This window comes from Schistocerca serialis, chromosome 4 (assembly GCF_023864345.2).
Source record: "Schistocerca serialis cubense isolate TAMUIC-IGC-003099 chromosome 4, iqSchSeri2.2, whole genome shotgun sequence".
NCBI lineage: Eukaryota > Metazoa > Arthropoda > Insecta > Orthoptera > Acrididae > Schistocerca > Schistocerca serialis.
The window spans coordinates 413,322,861-413,342,524 of record NC_064641.1 but is presented as its reverse complement, the minus strand read 5'-3'; positions in this window follow the sequence as shown (position 1 = coordinate 413,342,524).

Genomic DNA, 19,664 nt, shown 5'->3' with positions numbered 1-19,664 from the left:
AGTGCTGCCGAAATCACAGCGTTGTGGCATTACTTATTTTGTGAAGCGAAAGGATGTAGGTATGCTTCTCTTCTCTTCCCTTTATTTCCCAGAGATGTGAGGTATATCGAAACCAAAGATATTTGTTTTGGTGAATGCGTCATGTGTGTTGACGTCTGAGTTTGTTATGATGAAAGTTAAGCGAAGCGATGAAGAGTTTTCGCGGCTGTGGTGTTGGTGGTAAAGGCGTATGAAACAGAGCGCAGTATAGGATTACCTGCTTGTTTAGTTCCTTTTCCGTGACATTTCAGCATCAGTTTTGAGAAAAATGAAGAAAATGACAGGTCAATTCCGCAACACAACGTGGGATCCAATACTGATTATATCGCAAATCGTGGCCTTACAAAGTGTAATGTATGTTGGTCTCGGACTGTGGATCACCATCGTAGATTTTATCGTCGGATCATCTCGCTCATTAGACCACATATTTAAGTATCAGGTTGAGTATCAAAGGACGAGCATGTTTCGTCAAATCACCAAGTGAATAATTAATTATAAGAACAGTTTTAGTAGTAATGTGCTTGTGTGGTGAGGGACAACCCGTTTATAATTCCTATTACCGACTCGTACCCGTTTGTTCTATGTATATTGCCCATCATTACCGGAGTACTGTTCATGTTACAAATGTTCTATATTCTTGTGTGAAGTGATGTAGTTTTCAGTGTAGCAGGTGATTATAAACGTTCCTTGAAACGTTGTACGTAGTGAAATATGTTATGAAGTTTCGTCTCTAAGTCATGTTAGTGCTAGGGAAATAGTTTATCAGTTCAATAGTAATATACGATCCCACAAAGTTCGTGCGCCATTAATCCAAGAATCAATTATACAGCTCCACCAACTCTCACCTTTCAATCTAACCAAGGCTTCAGGCTACAACGCAGATCATTCTGTCATTATAAACTACATTGCAAAAAATAATATAGTTATAAAAGAAGTGTTATCGGAGTTTTATTCACTTTCTGTTTCTGTATGTCTTATGTCACATGACACATCTTAATCAGGTTATGGGATGAAGCCAGCATTTGGTATCGGAAGGTTTTGATGACCCACGTCCATCAAAATAATGACTATCCTTGTGAGATACCTGCCTGTGAACACTGACTTGAGACTCACCATTCGAAATGTTTAATAACAGTAGCAATCTGGGTTTGGTATCACTTTTATTGGTTTCAGATAAACTTACAGCGTTCCCACTTAATGTATCTCTTGGACTGAGCTGTAGATCAGTCACACCAATCTTCAGTTCACATATGTTCTGTCATGTCACCAGTCAAAACCAGTGGTCAGATTCACAATCCCTACTTGACCACATAGTAATATGTTGTTGCATTTTTAAGTAACACTAAATAAATTTTAAGAAAACTGCTAGACTGTAGCTTTCTCTCTGACTTATTATGGGAGATGATAGCCTCACAAGAATATTTTATTTGTGCACTGGCTGTTTTCATTCTGGAAAGGTATTGGACATAGTTGCATTATTGTTACAGCTGTGTGTATGAAGTAAATGTGACTCATTTAGTAGACAATAAAGATCCAATATTTAGTCAATCCAGAGAGCTTTTCTTCTGGCAGTTATTGTTTCTTTCACCTCTGGCAATGATTAGTATATATGGAAAATTACAAATCAAGTCGTGACTCAGAGTTCATGTTAAACTGTTAATAATTAGCTGCTTAAGTAAGTTAAATACTGGAGGAAAGCCGGAGTGTACCACCTGCAGTGTGGAGGTTAGCTGTCACATATTTGAAAGAAAGCTTCCTTGAGATTTACATTAAGAGCTCTATAAATTTATTTACACTTTTAGGCTAAGTGTGGAACACACTTTTTAAACAATGTGGTTCCAATGAGATTCATTACATTTTGCAAAGTCTGTATTGTAGTCCACTTGTATATACATGAGTGTTTAAATCTTATTTTAGCTAAGGATTACAGATCTAGTGTGTGTGACCAAAAATGTGTAGGGAAATCCTCCCAGTGGTTTAGTTAGTTTTGTGATTCTCTCTTCAAAACTTCAAGATTTAATATCAATACAAAATGACTTGTGTTGAAACAAGGCACCAATCAAGCAGTTCTGAATAAAGTTACTTTGTGATTGATAGACTGCAGCTGTGTGTGTGTGTGTGGGGGGGGGGGGGGGGGGAGAGGAGGATGTCAGTATTTCCAGTGTACAGCCAGCCACATTTCACAAGACACTCCACATATCTGCACAGCAGGCAACACAGTGAGCCACAGTGGTCGAGAATGAACTACATTTGGTTGGGCTTTACATACTACTCGACTTGCTGAAATGTCAACCATACATTGATTATAATTGGAGTGTAAAGGTATGGTGTTTTACACAAAAAATTACCTTGTGGCATTTCTAAGAGACAGAGTGAGGTACAATGATTAAGTTGCTGGAGCCTTTTTTAATTATTGGTGAGAGGTCAGATCCCTGTTTAACATCCAGGTTTGACTTGTCAGATTTTTTTTTACATTGTTTAAAGCATTAAAATTCAAATTAGACAAAACCACCGAAATGTTCACAACTTCTTAAATGGCTTCAGAAAGGTAAACATTACCTAGTGGACCTGTTGAATTTTGAGACGTCTTCATTGAATAATGAAGGTTCTGAAAGCAGTTTTTGTTGTTATAACAAAAAGTGTTAAATATAGCACAAACATAGGAAGCAGGCTACACGGCAGATTGTTGTTACCACATCCTTGCTTCAAATTCATTGCCACCTACAACCAAATTAAAACCTTCAACCCTAACTTAGAACTCTGGGTACACTACAGTCAGTCTGTCACCACAATCAAAATTTCAGGAGGGGGAGTGCTTCCACCATCACACTCTAGTCAGGAAGATGAACGAAGTAATGGAGTTCTTCTGGGTATTAAACTGTATGGGGATTTCTGGAAATAACTCATAACCAAACACTGACACATTGCTTGTGAACGTAGAATAAAGGTCCACTGCCTTTCTTATGCTTGGTTTCCTTATTGTTGGATGGTCGCAAATCTTTATAAAGATTAATAGCTGAAAATTTTCAAATAATAAACTGCAGTTAGTTCTGCAAATGATCTGGTTACAATGAATGTAATTTCATGTACAATTACAGAAATACTCTGCAAATCACACTTAAGTGCCTGGCAGAGGGTTCGTCGAACCGCCTTCACAATAACAGTGCGTAGAAAAAGCAAACACCTGTATCTTTCTGTGTGAGCTCTGATTTCCATTATTTTATTATGATGATTATTTCTTCCCATGCAGGTCATTACCAACAAAATATTTTTGCATCCGGAAGAAAAATGTGGTGAATTTTGTGAGAAGATTCCAGCGCAACAATAAACGCTTTCGTTTTACTGATGTTCACCCCAAATCTGGGTTTATGGGAACATCCGATTCCACCCATCAGCTTTGACCAATGACGTCACCAATATGGCGGAAACGGCCATTCACAACAACTCCCATATTGCAAGTATGGCGTCATTACGTAAACATGACAACAAACATGAAAATTGATCGAAAAACCATCAAATACATATTCCTCCGATATTATAATGAACCTCATGGGACAAGCGGGGGAAATTGGGGGTTTTTGGGTGGAGACAAACTCGTAACAAACACACGCTGCTAAACCAAATGATAAAACCGGTAAAATAAACCGACCATAACATTCGCAAAATCAACTACAAACAATATCCAATGGAATCAAACACATCCCTTGACCTATATAGGTCAATGGGAAGTATCGATACCAGTTCAGAAACCTTAAAACCTACAACCACTTCCACAATCATCACTACCTCAAAAACCACAAGAAAACACCAAATCTGGAATCGAACACTTCCCTTTACCTATTTAGGTCAATGGAATGTATCAATACCAATTCAGAAACCACAAAACCTACAACCATTTCCACAATCATCACTACCTCAAAAACCAAAAGAAAACACCAGATCTGGAATCGAACACTTCCCTTGACCTATATAGGTCACCGGAAAGTATCGACACAAATTCAGAAACCACAAAACCTACAACCACTTCCACAATCATCAATACCTCAAAAACCACAATAAAACACCAGATCTGGAATCGAACACTTCCCTTGACCTATATAGGTCAATGGAAAGTATCAATACCAATTCAGTAACTACAAAACCGACAACCAATTCCACAATCATCACTACCTCAAAAACCACAAGAAAAAACCAGATCTGGAATATAACTCTTCCCTTGGCCTATACAGGTCAAAAGGAAGTATCGATACCAATTCAAAAACCACAAAACCTACAACCACATACACAATCATAACTACCTCAAAAACCACAAGAAAACGCCAAATCTGGAAACAAACACTTCCCTTGACCTATATAGTTCAACGGAAAGTATTGATACCAATTCGAAAACCACAAAACCTACAACCAATTCCATAATCATCACTACCTCAAAAACCACAAGAAACCACCAGATCTGGAATCAAACACTTCCCTTGACCTATATAGGTCAAAAGGAAGTATTGATACCAATTCAGAAACCGCAAAACCTACAACCACTTCCACAATCATCACTACCTCAAAAACCACAAGAAAACACCAAATCTGGAAACAAACACTTCCCTTGACCTATATATGTCAACGGAAAGTATTGATACCAATTCGAAAACCACAAAACCTACAACCAATTCCATAATCATCACTACCTCAAAAACCACAAGAAACCACCAGATGTGGAATCGAACAGTTCCCTTGACCTATATAGGTCAAAAGGAAGTATTGATACCAATTCCAAAACCGCAAAACCTACAACCACTTCCACAATCATCACTATCTCAAAAAGCACAAGAAAACACTAAAGCTGGAATCGAACACTTCCCTTGACCTATATAGGTCAATGGAAAGTATCGATACCAGTTCAAAAACCACAAAACCTACAACCACTTCCACAATCATCACTACCTCAAAAACCACAAGAAAACACAATCTGGAATCAAACATAGCCCTTGACCTATATAGGTCAACAGAAAGTATCAGTACAAATTCAGAAACCACAAGTCTACAACCATTTCCGCAATAATCACTACCTAAAAAACCACAAGAAAACACCAAATCTGGAATCGAACACTTCCCTTAACCTCACAGGGTCAACAACAACAACACACAAAACCAATGCACCAATAACAGCAACACAACCCCCCGACACGTGATCCACAAGTCATCTAACCAGATAAAAACATGAAGAAAAAAAAAAAAAAAACAAAACTCACCACATGAAAGCTCCGGCGCTGCCTTCTAGATCGAACACCACAATATCTCTCTCTCTCTCTCTCTCTCTCTCTCTCTCTCTCACACACACACACACACACACACACACACACACACACACACACACAGAATAAACGACAACTAAACGTACTTACCAACCCCCCCCCCCCCCCCCAAAAAAAAAAAAAAAAAAGAGAGAGAGAGAGAGAGAGAGAGAGAGAGAGAGAGAGAAGAAGAAGAACCATTCACAGTCTACAACTAAAAAAAACTACAACAAAACGAATCCTCCACAGAAAAACAAAAATCCACAACCATCACCCACCTTCCTCCCCACGAAACCTTACCAATAACACCCCCCCCCCCCCCCCCCCCCGCAAGCCCAAGCCAACCCCCCCCCCCTCCCAAAACCTCACTAACCCACAACCCTGGGCCTGTACATCTTACTAACAGTCCTTAAGAAAACCCTAAAAATACAGTACCCCTCAGGGACCCTCTTCCGCCAACAGTACTCATCTAAATGAGCCTTAAGGTTGGAAGAGCTCCTCTTCCCCCTCCCTATTACAGATTTAACAGCCCCCAAAACCTCTATAGTATTTGTACAGGTCCCACTATCATAATTCTTGAACTCTACATTATGATTAACAATCAGATGCTTGTAACTCTCCCGACCCAACCCACTATAAGACGTAAACCCATCAGACACTACTGTAGTACCTTGTTCTACATAATCTTGAATCAACCCCACTAACTCCCTCTTGGTACAAGTGTTAGTTTAGCAGAAGGGTTTGAAGAAAATAATTTGTTTCATTTACGGGATGCAACAAGAGAGCGCCAGGTGCGCGAACTTGACAATAATCAACATTGGGACTGGGACAGACGCGGTAGGTCTTTGTCGCCACGAGGCGAAAACTTTGACTTTAAACACTTCTTAACTGTTCGGAAGATTAATATATTTCGCAATTCTAAGAATGACATACATCCATGTGCATGGTTAGATCAATTTATGTACGCACTTCCGCCAAATTTGCCACTAAGTCACAAACTTGAAATTATGTGCGGCTATTAATGTCCTCAGGGGATTCACTACTCTAAGCGAATATGTGCCGTAGCGAGCATAGGGCCCCGAGCTGTAGTGGTGCTATTTCTCTTTTAGTTTTCTGTACCGCTGCCTACTCTTTCACTATTCTTTGCATCTGTCAAACCAACTCTTCGACTATCAATCTATCTAGTGAGTAAGTAAACAATAACTGGATTTGACCAATTTACCCAAAAGTGACTTCGGAAATTACCGTTTGGACTTACTGTATCTTCATCAGCATTTATTCGTAGTTTAAACGAAATCTTACCTGTTTATCTTCGTGACAACATTACTTCATATGTTGACGATATTCTTATTGCTAAACGTTCTTGGAGTGAGCACAACAAAATTTTTGGATTCATCATTACGTATTTTTGCACGAGTTGGCATTACTGTGAACTTAGAAAAATCTGAATTTGGTCGTTCTCAGGTGAAATTTCTCGGTCATATTATTTGTACAGAAGGTATTCTTCCTGATAAAAAAAAAAAAAATTAGACGCTATTCGTAATTATGCTGTTCCTACCACAAAACGAGAGGTTCGTAGTTTCCAAAATTTTTGTGGAATGATGTACTTTTGAAAAATTTTTGTGGAATGACATACTTTAGAGAAATTAACAGCTACATGTAAACATGCAGAGAATACAAGGATACCGCGCTGTGTTCTGGCGGCGGCATATACTCATAGCAACAGTCAAGTCTGCGCGCCACACAAGGCAGTCGTTGACCGCGAACAATTGCTTCCTACGTCACGCGCCTACAGCTGATCGAGCGCTCAGTGCGAATGCACTGACAGCCGTAAACAAATACACAGTTTAATTTCTCCGACTAAATTCAGTATAAAGCTATAGTGACTTGATGAATTATGTTATTAACATTCAGTATTTTTCAGGATACGGTTGTATAAAATATTTAAGAACTTCAGGTAAATTCTGTGCGTGTCCGACGTTAAGACGACTTCCTATCGAGAAATTTTCAGGAAGAATGTAATTTCGAAGAAGAAACTAATAAACTAAAAAGGGTAACTATTAATTGAGTTTATTTTTCAGGTAACATATTTCCACTTAGGTACGTACTTTAGACGTAATTTGCTGCTCGCGATTACGTGATTCACACTTTGTGCTAATTTCATGTTCTATGAATTTACGTGTGAAGCGACGTGCTTGCGTACATTTGCTGATTTTTGTCAATGTTTTATTAATGAACATGATTGTTATTTGTATATATTATGCATCGCTTGGCTGCTATGCTTTTTCACTGGTGTCATATTTTTTTAATTATGTGCCTGCTGTGCTTATTTATTTAAATTATAATTGTCACCTGATTTATTGTGCTGATGTGTTTAGGTATGTAAGTTATACTTTGTGATTTATCTGCTTGCGCCTTCATGTTTACTTAGTAAGATTACATATGAACATTTATTTGCTTATTCTGATATGATGCTAATGACATGTTTACTGCTTTGCGTATGGATTGCATATTTATACATATCTGTTGTTGTCATAACTACTCTTTAATTTGGTGTACAGAAATGCTGATATACTGTGTACAAACAGAGAGTTTAGGTCACACTATTGGATTAATTACAGATTGTTCGCTTGGCAGAGCCTCATTGTAAGGATTTGTGCTGCATCCACTTTTTGACATTCTGTTCACTACTGGCATATTTACTCGCTAGTGCTTGTTTTGCTTACGCTCAGTGCCTTATATTTTTAAGATAAGAAAATGAACTGCTATAATTCGACGAACGACATTGGTACAAAGAACTTCGTTGAAGTCACATGAGCTGAGGTTTTATGGAAGCTGTATAAATTTATGCTAATAGGAAGGAGGCTAACGACATGACATACCAAAAACAGGTTTAGACCATTGACAATTATTACACTGCATTTTTCGTGAGCAATTGAAATAGGAAGTGACACTTGACACAAGAAATACTCCACATTTGCTTCTGTTTGCCATAATTCTTGAAGTGGTGTACACACTGTGAAATATTATGATCATTCATACTCCATAATCGTACTTAATTACTGAGAGTTATTCGAACAAAGTCTGTTAGAGGTCATGTATGCATTTCTTTGTTTATAATTCATAATGAGCAGAAGATTTGGGTCAGATGGATTACACAGAGGTTGTGTGTTGGCAATGTGTCTTCAGATTGTATGGGATGGTGAACTGAAGTTTGCATTAGGATTTTATCTGTACTTGTTCGAGGAGACTGACTAGAGGAAAGAGTTGTTATGGAAGTGAAATGAGACTGGGAAGAAGGTTTATATGTATCGACGCATTGAAGAGGTATTATTGAGATTGTGTGAAGTTGATGATTATTGGAGTTTTGGTGGATAAGAGGTAAAGTAAGTGAGGAGCATATATTGGCAATAAGGTTTATATGTATCGACGTATTGAAGACGTATTATTGAGATTGTGTGAAGTTGATGATTATTGGAGTTTTGGTGGATAAGAGGTAAAGTAAATGAGATGCATATTTTTTTTGTTGGTCTTATGGAACAAGGAGGATGAAGATAGCAGACTAGAACACTAAAGTAGAAGGAAGATAGTCTATACACACTTTGTTAAATCACTAAGCGGTATATACTTTTTTTTGAAGAGAGGAAGTATTTGCATATCTTGTCTCACTGACAGTTGTTCAACAACAGTACATTTGATCTGGCTTGGCAAACATTGGTCTTGACATGATGACTATGACGTTGACCTAACTATTATTGACTGTTATACATTGCTGCCACTACTACTTGATACACATGATGAACATCAGATTTTGACAGAATTACATTTACACAGTTAACACCATTCAATTACACAGTAGTACTTAATGTGGATGAAAGATGAATGAGTGTGTTTTGTGTGTTTTCCTTTCCTAATCCTACCCACCTATCTCGTAAATATTATTTTATTTGTTTGTAGTGGCTTGCACTGACACCCATAAATATTATAGGTTCACTGATATTTGAGTATTTGTAATAGAATATGAAAATTATCTGACATCATTTGTGTGTGTGTTATGATTTGTATGTTTAGTGTAAAAGCATTAGTATGTGCATTCAAACTATTGTTCATGCCTGAACTGTCTGATTAGTGATGGTAAATATTATGAACTGTTACCTGCACTTTTTCAACATAATGTGTGATACTTAGGAATGATTAATTTCTGCTGATGAACTGTGTGATCAGTATAGTGAATGTCATGGACTGCTCTCTGGACCTGCTCATCATTGCTAGGTGCAACTGATGGACTACTTGTATGGAAATGAAGTCACTTGTTGCTGTCTGCACCTACTCAACATTGCTGGGTGCCATTGTTAGAACTGCTTCTACTGAAATAATGTCACTTGTTGCTGTCTGCACCTGCTCAACATTACTGGGTGCACAGATGAAGCTACTTCTATGGAAATGATGTCACTTGCGGTGTCTGCACCTACTCAACATTGCTGGGTACCATTGTTAGAACTGCTTCTACTGAAATAATGTCACTTGTTGCTGTCTGCACCTACTCAACATTGCTGGGTGCCACTAATGGAACTGCTTCTACTGAAATGATGTCACTTGTTGGTGTCTGCACCTGCTCAACATTGCTGGGTGCAACTGATGGACTGCTTCTACTGAACTAATGTGACTTGTTGCTGTGTGTACCTCTTCAACTTTACTGGGTGCCACAGATGGAACTGCTTCTACTGAAATGATGTCACTTGTTGGTGTCTGCACCTGCTCAACATTGCTGGGTGCAACTGATGGACTGCTTCTACTGAAATGATGTCACTTGTTGGTGTCTGCACCTGCTCAACATTGCTGGGTGCAACTGATGGAACTGCTTCTACTGAAATGATGTCACTTGTTGGTGTCTGCACCTGCTCTCAACATTGCTGGGTGCAACTGATGGACTGCTTCTACTGAAATGATGTCACTCGTTGGTGTCTGCACCTGCTCTCAACATTGCTGGGTGCAACTGATGGACTGCTTCTACTGAAATGATGTCACTTGTTGGTGTCTGCACCTGCTCTCAACATTGCTGGGTGCAACTGATGGACTGCTTCTACTGAAATGATGTCACTTGTTGGTGTCTGCACCTGCTCTCAACATTGCTGGGTGCAACTGATGGACTGCTTCTACTGAAATGATGTCACTTGTTGGTGTCTGCACCTGCTCAACATTGCTGGGTGCAACTGATGGACTGCTTCTACTGAAATGATGTCACTTGTTGGTGTCTGCACCTGCTCAACATTGCTGGGTGCAACTGATGGAACTGCTTCTACTGAAATGATGTCACTTGTTGGTGTCTGCACCTGCTCTCAACATTGCTGGGTGCAACTGATGGACTGCTTCTACTGAAATGATGTCACTCGTTGGTGTCTGCACCTGCTCTCAACATTGCTGGGTGCAACTGATGGACTGCTTCTACTGAAATGATGTCACTTGTTGGTGTCTGCACCTGCTCTCAACATTGCTGGGTGCAACTGATGGACTGCTTCTACTGAAATGATGTCACTTGTTGGTGTCTGCACCTGCTCTCAACATTGCTGGGTGCAACTGATGGACTGCTTCTACTGAAATGATGTCACTTGTTGGTGTCTGCACCTGCTCAACATTGCTGGGTGCAACTGATGGACTGCTTCTACTGAAATGATGTCACTTGTTGGTGTCTGCACCTGCTCTCAACATTGCTGGGTGCAACTGTTGGACTGTTTCTGCTGAAATGATGTCACTTGTTGGTGTTTGCACCTGTTGACCATTGCCGGGCTGGAATTATCAACTATTTGTTTTTTTTTTTTTAATAATTAAAAGTATTTTATGTGAACATTTGTATAAACTGAATTTTTGTGTATTGTGCAAACTATTATGTAAAGCCACATGTATGAAAAGAATTTGTATTGCCTACTGTATTTTATATATTAGGTTATTGAAAGGTCAGTGCAAAGCCAAAATTTTAACTAATTATGTGATATTTAGGTATTAATATTATCTTTTATTTTTGTCTGTATTTTTCTGGACGAATTTGGTGGTATTTTCACCACCAATGCTGGCAAAAATACCATCAAATTCTGGCCTGTGGAGGAGGGGCATATGAAAGGTGGCTACACTGAGCCACTGCGCCAGAGTTTGCGCCAAAGAGTATTATTAAGCCGCCTCCACAGTGCTTGTCGAGAGCTCGTGGAAGTCAGTGCTTGGAGAGAGCTCGTAGTAGTCAGTGCCTGTTAAGAACTCGTAGAAGTCAGTGCTTGGGGAGAGCTCGTACTAGTGAGTGCTTGTCGAGGTCTCGTGGTAGTCTGTGCTGAGATGTTGTAGCAGAGAGTGTTTGTTGAGATGTGCTATTAGGCAGTGCTTGCTGAGATGTGATATTGGAGAGTTCTGGTTGAGATATAATGTAAGGATTAGAATGATTTTCATCAATATAAATGAGGTAATTAACTCAGTTTGTTTTTATTTTAGTGTCCTAAATAATGCGTCATTACAGGTTCAGTCCACAAAGCATCTGGCGTGTGTTCTTGTATTAGAGTGTAATTCTACTTTCCTTGAGCAATTATGGTATTTCTAATTTTCTTTTATCACGTCAGTATAATTGGTATTTAAAAATTCTTGTCTTGTTGAAGAAGAACCGTGCCAGATGTCCGTTGAGTCATACTTCCACATACAGAACAGTTATGCTTCGGTTTCGTAGGTTTTATAGTTGCTGGGGACTTAATTAATTAACTGTGTTTACGAAAATTTTCTTTCATTGTTTGTTGTTATTCTATGCAGTCAGATTGCGTAATAATACTAGTCAGGGCCAACCGATTACAAGACACAGCATAATCGGACAGACAGCTACAAAAAAATAAAAAATATTTTCAATCATATTTAATTAAGCCCCCATGCAACCTACTCCTGCACTACCCCTATTTGATTTTGTATTTATAACCCTGTATTCACCTGACCACAAGTCTTGTTCTTCCTGCCACTGAACTTCACTAATTCCTACTATATCTAATTTCAACCTCCCCATTTCTCTTTTTAAATTTTCTAACCTACCTGCCCGATTAAGGGATCTGACATTCCACGCTCCAATCCGTAGAACGCCAGTTTTCTTTCTCCTGATAACGCCGTCCTCTTGAGTAGTCCCCGCCCGGAGATCCGAATGGGGGACTATTTTACCTCCGGAATATTTTACCCAAGAGGACACCATCATCATTTAACCATACAGTAAAGCTGCATGCCCTCGGGAAAAATTACGGCTGTAATATATGTGATTTATTCTATCACTTGATACATATGTCTATACATTCTGAGATCAGAGACCAGACTTAGTCAGCAACGGTGCTGCATTATATATATAGGGCAAAGTCCCTAAAATGTATTAGCTCTTATTGCCATTATTCCTTCTTATGTAACTCCTTTGTCAGTCTATGTTGTTGTCTGTCTTGTTCAAACCTTATGTGCTAGTTCACTCATTTATTTATCTGTACCATCTATATGAACCAACATCTTGCTCCTATATATTTTCTAGTACTGATTTCCATGCATTTAGAAGGATTTATTGTTATTTATGAATCTGTGTATAAATCTCTGCTTATGGTTGACTACACTGAGGCACCTTCTCCTGATTATCTTTCACTGATTTATTTGCATATTTGACAACACTCTTGTTGCCCAACCAACAATTACCTTGCTTCTACATGATTCTACCATATTTTGGGGCCTTTGTTGTTCAACAAGCTACACTGGTCGACTGTTACTTCAATCTCCTGCATTATTTTATTGCCCAAACATATACATTTCATTTTTCCAATGACTCCCTCTTGTTTGTAGTGTTTTATACTGTAAGGAAACCAGGGAGAGGATGTTATGTGGGCCCAATATCCTCTTTCTTCAACACAAATGCACACGTGGATTAATACAGTTCTTTATTTACATGAACTTGAAGTATTTACTTATCTTGAAAAGAGTCCATGTGTTGTGATACAAGCTCATCAGTGATAGTCCTCTTGCAGACAATATCAGTAATCTTGGTATAGTCACAATTCTGGACACTGAATGTAGAGATGAGCCACGAGGACAGCATAATGCCAACTGTAGCCCGCCATCTGGATTGCGAGCAACAGGAACATCCTCCAGAAAACTGCTGCCAGGGCACACATCCAGGCCTGAGGGTGTGTCCTGGGGTGATGACGGTGACAACAATCGCACGTCCATGTCCACCACGTCGGCAAGTTGGGACAGTGAGGGTGAGGGTGCATTGTCCATTCACTTCTCCTGGGGTGCCCCGGTGGCACCAGCAGGCAGTTGTGAAGGTCATGAGGACATGAATCTGGGGAAGAAAAGCAGCAGAATCATGGGGCAAATGACACACACAAATTTGTTTCTGGTGACCATGCTGAAAACCATTGGGACCTGCAATCAAGTACATAAACAAGCCAGTGCATGCCTGGAGCACAGCTCTTTCCCAGCCCGCATAGTTGCCATCAACCCTGAAAAGAATGAGATCACATGGCACAAAGTGATACTTGTGGACCATTGATGGCAAGGTATGCGGCAGTGGGTGTAGCAAGCAGAGCAGCGTGTGATGGTGGTGCCATGCAGAAGTTCCACCAGTATTGATCCATCTCATGGGTGGGAGTAATAAGAGGTGAGAAAGAGCTGCAGTGCGTCTTCCCGTGCGTGGACATCTGTTGATTAAAAGTGCATATGGAGTGTTCTGCTCCTCTATTGGACTGGGTGTGAAATGGAGCACTTGTAGATGACAAATGCCATTTTTTCACAGAACTATTCAAAGTCACATGAAGTGCACTGTGGTCTGTTGTCCGATGCAAGTACTTCTGGCAAACCTTCTATACAAAATATGGAGGACAATACTTGTGTGGTGCTACATGATACGGTAGAAGCCATAGGCACTGCAAATGGAAACTTGCTAAAAAACTATTAGCCAATGGTCCTACAAAGACAATGTGCACTCATTTCCATGGTGATTGAGTATTAGGCCAAGCTGGGAATATCTGTGGTGAAGCAGATTAGTTTTCCATGCGTGCATGACACCGTGATGTCATCTGTTCAATATGGGTGACAATGCCCCGCCAAGAGCAGTGCCAGATTAGATTAGATTAGATTAATACTAGTTCCTTGGATCATGAATACGATATTTTGTAATGTCCTTGGTGGAGCAATAGCAACACATCTTTTTGCAACACTTTGGGAATAAGCACATGTGATTGTCCACTGTCATTTTGAACTAGGATCACACCCTGCTGAACTGAAAGGTTATGCTGGTGTGCAAAATGTTGGTGCACAACTGAGTTCTGGATGCTGTTCAATGAACGAGGCCAAGACCTGCGAATGTAATGCAACAAAATCTTGAGATCTGGGTTTGCTTCTGTGGCCTACACAATTTTTCTGTAGTGCAAGAGAAAATATTCCAGCAATTAAGAGTCCTGCACATTGATTTGGCAACAAATTGTGGCAGATGCGTCAAAATTAGAGTCTGAACCAACTGGAAGATGAGACAGGGTGTCTGCATTGCCATACTTTGCCATAGGTCTGTACACAATTTCATACTGATACTGTGAAAGCAACAAAGCCCATCACTGCAATTTTTGAGCAGTGCATGAAGGCATTGGCTGTGATAGATGAAACAAGGACTGCGAAGGCATGTGATCTTTCACTAAAAAGGACATGCAACTATACAAACAGTGATGGAATTTTGTCACACCATTCACAACAGCGAGAACCTCTTTTTCCATTTGAGAATAATTTTGTTGGATTTGAGTTAACAACTTTGATGCAAAAGCAATAGGTCTACCTTGTTCACCAATTCTGTGTGAAAGCATCGCGCTGGTTTCGTAAAACTACTGGCTTGACAGGGTCAAAATGCATTAAACATCTGTTACCAAGCAAGACATTTTTGAGTTTCTGAAATGTGTCTTGACAGTCTTTAGTCCACACAAAAGGTACATTCTTGCGATGCAAGTGATGCAATGGAACCGTGATCTGAGTGGCATTCAGTATGAACCGAACATAGTATGTCATCTTGCCTAGTACTGACCGCACTTCAGACACATTGTGATTAACAGGCAGGTAATGGATTACAAGCAAATGAAATTGTAGGGGGTGCCCATCCTAACTGTTTATCAGATGACCTAAGTACTGTAGTTCAGCTTGAAAAAAGTCACAATTTTCGGGACGACACTTTGGTTCTGCTTCGACAACACTCAAAAAAAGAGTACACAAATTCACAATGTGTTCCTCTGGTGTACAACCTGAGACAACAGTATCATCAATGTAGTTTGAACAAAATGGCACTTTTTCAGTTAGCTGTTTCAAGTAACAGAGAAAAATGGTGGGTACGGAGCACTGCTGAAAGGCGAATGCAAATACTTGAACAGTCCTAAGTGTGTATTTACAACAAACACTTTCTGTGGTTCTTCAGCCAATGGAATTTGCAAGTACGCATCAGGCAAATCTATCTTAGAAAAGTAACGTCTTGCACAAAGCCTGTCCGTAAGTTCCTCAGGGCGAGGTAATGGATAAGTGTCAACTACCGTCTGTGGGTTGACTGACTGTAGACTTGAAGTCGAAGTCAATACAAATGCAAATGCAACCAGAAGGCTTAGGTAACAAAACGAGAGGACGTGCCAACTGACTAACTTGAAAGGGGGGGGGGGGGGGGGCAATTACGCAATCATCTTGCAATTCTTTCAATTCACAGGTTACTTTGTCTCTTAAAGCAATTGGAACTGCGTGTGTCTGGAAAAACTTAGGCTGTGCATTGTCTTTCAATGTAACATGCACTACACAGTAATTAGCTTTTCCCATTTCTTCTGAAAATAGTTCAAGAAATTCTTTAAGCAACTGTCTTTTGAGTCAAGAGCAGACACTGAAAGTACAATATCTTGAATGATAAGTCCAAAAAAACCAAAGGCGTCTAAAGCAAATATGTTCTCACTGTCTCTTATTGCAACAGAGCAAAATTCACTGTCCTAGTTTGAGAATTGTAAGTGGCATGCAAACTACACTGTCCAAGCACTGGAGTTTCCCGTCCATAGTAAGCAGTGAGGTGCTTGTTAGATTTAGAAAGGCTTGGTGAGCTAGACTATTCATACATGGCACGATTAAGCAGAGTTACTGAGGCATCTGTGTCTAACTTAAAGTTTACACGATGACCAGCAATTTGCAATGAGACAAATAGTTTGTTAGAACATCATTGCACAGCAATAAGGCAAGAAGGACACACAACCTTAATCTTACTTTTGTCAGAACTTGTAGGTTTTGAAAACCACAGTGTTCACTGCATGTGCACGAGCCTGTTTTTTTTTCTGGGAGCAGGCAAAATTGACCTTTTTGTGCCACTGCAAACAAACTGCATGGACATGGCCTTTTTTTCCACACTTGTAACATGTTGCAGTCCTATATGTTATAGCGAGCAGAACATCTAGGGAAAGACTTGACTAAACTCACAGGCCTGTTTACAAGTCAACGCGGCTGTCTGCATGGCTGTGTATGCACTCGGTGTTGTGGCTGGTTGGTGTGGTTCCGAACAAGGGGCAAATTGACCTGACAAATTTGGGCCTGGTCAAACTTATTGGCCACTAAGGCACCGAAATCATATTGCTCTAAGAGTTGCAACACTTGGGGAAGTGATGGATCACAGTACTATAAGATCTGTTCCCATATTCTGCTTTCTGGGACACTGAATGTTATTACATTGTGTATCTTGAAAGCACTGTGTACCACTGGTAGTACTTCTGTTCTGGCTTTTTCTGCAAGCAAAAGAACTGATATCTAGATGCAGCTACTTGGACTCACTGGTCATAGTATTGAGTTAATGCAGTGATTGCTTGGTCATAGCTGAGTTTGTCGGGAGACACTGTTGGGATTAGTTTTTGTATTAACCTGAATGCTGGGGACCCCGCAATCAAAAGCAAGTATTGTAACTTTACAAAACCTTGTACATGATGAACTTGACAATGTGCTTGGAACTGAGTCAGGTATTCGAGCCATCCTTATTCTGATTCCTTAAATTGCTGGAGTGGTGGTATATTGGTCAGCGGCACTTGTTGGACTGATTGGTTCATTGGTTGTGCCGCCAATGCAGCTTATGCAGCCAGCAGTTGTTGTACCATCCTTAGCAGGGTAGTAATTTGTTGGTTCTGAAACTGCAAAACTGGTGTTAGATCCGTCACAGTGGCCATCTGTGGCTGAGGCATGGCAGCAGGGGGCCGATGTGGTGGAGAATTCATCATTTACACAAATACGTTTTAGTAAAAAACAAGCAAAGCCCCTGAAAAGAAAAAATTTGATTAGTTCTGCAACTCCCCTTCTGGAATTCATGCAATAACACAATGACAAAAAATAGAAACACTTGAACAAAAGCACCCCTGCAAGCCAAAACACAAGGGAAGCAACCAAACGATTTGGCCAAGTTGATTACCTCCAATCGCCACCGAATTATCCTCGTTCACCACTACAGAGTTTTGTACCACAAGGAAGCAAGGGAGAGGATGGTGTTATCAGTGGCTGGTATCCTCTTTCTACAACATAAATGCTTATGTGCATTAATACAGTTCATTATTTACTTGAACTTGAAGTATTTACTTTTCCTGAATAGAGTCCATGTGTAGCAGTACAAGCCCATCAGTAATAGTCCTCTTCCAGACAATATCAGTAATCTTGCTATAGTCACAATTCTGGACCCTATGTACTGGCATAGCCTGTGCTGAACTAAACCGCTCCCCGAGTGGACTGCAGACACCAAACTGGAAGTGTGAATCAGACAGTGCACCAGTGAGGCCCTCCGGTCAGAAACCTAAATACAAGCTGTCAAGAGGGCATTGGCAGCACATTGCTTGTCCATGTGTCTCCTGCCTCTCTTGTGATAGGTGCGCTTGATCCAGTGCTTACTATGGTTCTTCGTACTACATATTAGCTGACCAGTATGCTGGTGGCAACTTACACCAGCACAGTGTTCACCTTGTTTTTACACTTTTTTCCACAAACTTTCCCAATTGCAATTTATTGTTACAATTGTTTCCTGTCTATCAATATGTTTTCATGTCCTATCATGTGTGTGTGTGTGTGTGTGTGTGTGTGTGTCTTTTTTCGAGCTTACGGGCACTCAATGCTGAGGTTGTCAGTGTGCTTACACATATTAAAAGACATAAATGCAGTGAGGAGGAAATCTATAAAATGACACTCATTACAGTTCTAGGCGCTACAATCTGGAACTGCGCGACCACTACGGTCGCAGGTTTGAATCCTGCCTCGGGCATGGATGTGTGTGATGTCCTTAGGTTAGTTAGGTTTAAGTAGTTCTAAGTTCTAGGGGACTGATGACCTCAGAAGTTAAGTCCCATAGTGCTCAGAGCCATTTGAACCATTTTTTTGACACTCATTCACTCACTCCTATCTCACTCACATTGACCCACACAATCATTCTATCGCATAGGCCTTAACAAGATGTAGAAGGGTGAAAGATGCTAAACACTGTGATGAAGCAAGCTGGGATGATTTTAATTCCCCTCTTGTTTTGCCATCTACCTCATTAAAAATTCATTTTTTTACTTTCTACAATTTACCATTAACATACATGAATATAATCTGTATTGTTGTAAAAGAGGAAGGTTGGGCCTCTGTTCTAAAGGATTTAACACCAGATCTAATTTTGTGCTTAGTTTGATGTATGTATTTGATTTTCTAATTTATTTTGGTTATTCCTAGTTATTATCTTTTGTTATAGGGTGAAACCAGTAATTGTTTCATAATGTAAACTCTATTGTTGACACATAAACAAGCGTAAATTCTGTAACAATTGTAAACACTTGGAAGATGAAATACTAGTAATCTTAAAGCATCTATTTGGCTCTATTCAAAAACATGTTAGCAAAACTAGCCCTCAATTAATTCCAAATTAATTAACAGTTTTGTCCAAAGTATTATTTACATAACTATATATTGTAATGGGAACTTTTGCCTCTGAATGTATCAGGATGACCAAATGTAGCAGGAAGAGGTAGAAGGCACCATATTAAGATTCGTCCGACCTTTCCAAATGATTTATTTGTTTCTACTACAGTGCACCGTTCACCTCCATCCACGTCACAGGGTCTTGCAATGCTGAGACCACCGCCCCAGCAACCCAGTGCAGTGCACTGCTATGTTGACCTTGTAGTGCCGGGCTGCAGGGCTGACTCAGCGGTCTTCCCCATTGAGTCAGCGCCACTCTGCTGGGAGTTGCCAAGCCGCCCACTGCGTCCTTCCTCACTGGCATAGCTGAGATCATGGCAATCACAAGCACACACGATCCGGCGTCCAAATCTGCAGCCC